Source organism: Ursus maritimus, unplaced genomic scaffold (genome assembly GCF_017311325.1).
Source record: "Ursus maritimus isolate PB19 unplaced genomic scaffold, ASM1731132v1 scaffold_6, whole genome shotgun sequence".
In the NCBI taxonomy this organism is placed as follows: Eukaryota; Metazoa; Chordata; class Mammalia; order Carnivora; family Ursidae; genus Ursus; species Ursus maritimus.
In genome coordinates this window covers 7,337,864-7,340,851 of record NW_024426774.1, presented here as the reverse complement: position 1 = coordinate 7,340,851, position 2,988 = coordinate 7,337,864, and the positions used below count along the sequence as shown (strand labels likewise).

Sequence of the window (2,988 nt, the reverse complement as noted above, 5' to 3'; positions counted from 1 at the left end):
ACTCTGAACCGCTCTCGCCTTTGCCCAACTATGCAATAAAAGCTTGAGCTATGCCGCAGTTGAGTACAGACAATGGTCGTGGGGTCTTCGGTTACTGTCTTCCTGCTAATTTCTGCGTGCAGAACCCACTTTGGCCAATGTTCCTGTAAATTACATTCAAATGTATGTTCCTTTTCACTGTTATTTAGGTAGGGACCATTCTGCTTGCGGAAGTGCAGGTTTCGGGAGAAGGAAACCGAAGTTCTGCGCGGCTGACGTGGGCACGTGCCGTGTCCTCGCGGTGTCTTATCTCTGTGGGCGCTGTCGGCGAGTGACAGTTCCTGCGGATCAGGACTTTCCTTGGGGTTCATAAGTGACAAGCAGTGGTGTTGTGGGCGGGGTGGGGCTCCTCATCCCCGGGGGCCTGTCCACGGGGCAGCTTTCTGCACCGCGGCCGCAGCCTCAGAGCCGCGAGCAAGACCTGATCTGGGAAGTGGTGCACCGTCCCCTCACAAGGGCGCTCTGTTCATGAGGGGTGACCCACCAGGGCCCGTGCGCGCTCGGGAGGGGATGTCACCGGGTGTGGACACCGGGAGGCAAGTCTGGAAGCTGCCGCCACGTCACCTGTGATTCTTCTCCTTTTCGTGCATCAGATTCTCTAGTAAAAACCAAACTTCTTCATGTTTCAAAGAATACAACACATAGGCACATATAAAAGAAATCCAGCCGGGGTTGTGGGGGCAGGAAGGGGGTTGTTGGGGGCAGTTCTTCAGAGGCCACACATGTTGCTCGTGTCTTGTGAGTGAGGCCCTGGCTGCCCGATGTTCCGGAACATGGTTTTAAGGGTGTTTGTGTAGCCGACTGCCGTGGACGACAATAGTGTCTCTGCCTGGGTCACCCCTCTGGACAAAAGGGCAAGTCCGCTTAGAGCCTCCGAGAGCAATGGGCAGGCACAGTCACCGTCCAGCAGGGGGAGGGGCAGCATGCTTCCCGCCTACTCCAGAGGGCTTGGGTTCCCTGAGTTTGAACCCACTTGCTGTACATGTGCGCGTGAGCGCGCGCGCGCGCGCGCACACACACACACACACAGAGTTCCCTCTTCCTCTTCATGTGCCCTGTGGGGACTGGAGCTCAGGATGGGCAGGATGCCAGCTCTGGCTGTAACTGTGGGTGCTAGGGGGATGAAGCAGCAGACCCCTGCTGGAGCCCCAACGGCTGCCCACGGGGGCAGGAAGATGTGGGGCAGCCCGGCACGCCCCATCCATGCCTCGGGGCCCGCCTTTCACCGAACCGATGCCTCCCTCGTGCCCAGGGGCAGGTCCAGTCCGTGGGGGCCTGCGGCTGTGGTTGGGCAGTGCCCGGCAGGGAGGGCCCCGAGCTGAGCGGGCACAGCCTCACGGCATTGCCCTGCCCTTGCAATGACCTTCCAGCACCCCGCACAGAGTCCCTGCTCTTTTGGTGTCAGGGAGGGTCAGAGGCGTGCACCTGCCTTCCCGAGGGCTCTTCTGGCTCCTGTGCAGTCCTGGGGGAGCCCTGGCCCCCTGGGGGTCTCCCTTCCCTCACTTGGAGGCGAGGGGGGTAGAAGGGCAACACCATTGTGCTCTCCTGTCCCCCCAGCTCTGAGAGGGGGGAGGGAGCTCCTCCGGGCCAGCCCCTCCTGTCGCCTCCTGCTGTCAGCTGTCCCCTGAGCAGACACAGCGCCTTTGTGCCGGCTTGCGCTCCTGTCCGGGACTAGGGTTGTTCGAAAGCAAATCTGATGGGGGATCAACAACTGGGCACCAGGTCAGACCATTGCCGCTTATTTAATTCCCCGACCACGCAAGAAGGGGCCTGTTGTGCAGAGCGCACAGTCTGATCCGCAAGGCAGGGGTGAGGCGGCCTGCTTGGGGAGAGAGCCGGGCTCATGGGGTGCCGCACCGAGGCGTGACCGCGGAGCTGGCGCGCTTGATTTCTTCGGAGCGCTGCGGCGGAAGCGTGGGCAGAGCCGGAGGCGCGGAGCCGGGCTGCCCCCCCTCCCCCGCCGGGGCCGCGGACGCGCGGGTCCACACTGCCATCTAGCGGCGAGAGGAGGACGCGCGTCTGCAGCAAGGACGTGGGGAGTCGGTGCGTCGCAGATGCTGAAGGATTCTTGAGGATGGGGGTGTGTGCGGTGTGCGCGTGCGTGTGCATGTGCGTGTGGGGGAGGGGTGCGGGGAGCAGTTAGAGGCAGGGGGAGAGATACTGCAGAACAAAGGACAGGCAGGCAGGGAGGGAAAGAAGGAGGGGCTCTGGCTCCCAGACCCAGGTGTGCGTGCCCTTCAGAAAACCCTCAGCCTTGTGATTCCTCCTCCTCCTCGGCGTGGCGGCCATCGAGAGCCACAGACAAAAGCCAGGCAGGGGCAGAACCCGTGCTGCTGGGTGGCAGAGGAAGAGAAGCTCTAGGAAGGGGATGTGATTAATCTCCAGTCTCAGTGTCCCCGTCCAAAGCTTGGTCCAGGCCAGATAGGGAAGAGGACACAGGGGTGGCAGGCTCGGGTCCTTGACAGGTGTCGAGACTGTGCATCATTCTTCTCCCCAGGGCAGCACTGTGTCCTGTTCCTGCCTCACTCAGACTTGAGCAATGGCTCTCGCTGTCTGCCCGTGCTAGCTGGCTACCTCTGGGGACTGTTTGGACAGTGTGCCCACCTTGCTTCCTTGGGGGACTTGGTGGCAGGTGAGGACCGAGGGACAGTCACCAGGCACAACCCACTTAATCCAGCATATCCGAACCAAGGGTGGGAGGTATTTATTAGCCGTAAGCAAGAAAATCTGACTCTGACTAATTTAAGCGGAACGGAGATTTGTTGAAAGGTTTTTGGGAGTTCACAGGAATTTTGAAAAGACTGGAGAGCCACTGGGGGCCATGTGGAAGGGAACAGAGCCCATAAATCATGCTGCAGATGGGCCTGCTGGGTCGCCGCTCTTGCCATATAAGCTGGCTTGTAGCCACTGCGTTGGTTCCTCACTGGCTCACTTCCAGAGTCTGGAGGG

The 2,988-nt window shown here is 60.6% G+C and overlaps 1 protein-coding gene across 5 annotated transcripts in view; it reads left to right on the top strand.

Moving 5' to 3' along the window:
• COLEC11 (collectin subfamily member 11) overlaps positions 1 to 73 on the top strand; it is a 28,647-nt gene extending 28,574 nt beyond the window's left edge. For all 5 annotated transcript variants that reach the window (XM_040622857.1, XM_040622855.1, XM_040622854.1 and 2 more), the window contains one exon: positions 1 to 73. This exon is cut by the window's left edge. The gene's annotated coding sequence lies outside the window, so the exon portion shown is untranslated.
• Positions 74 to 2,988: the final 2,915 nt, after the last annotated feature.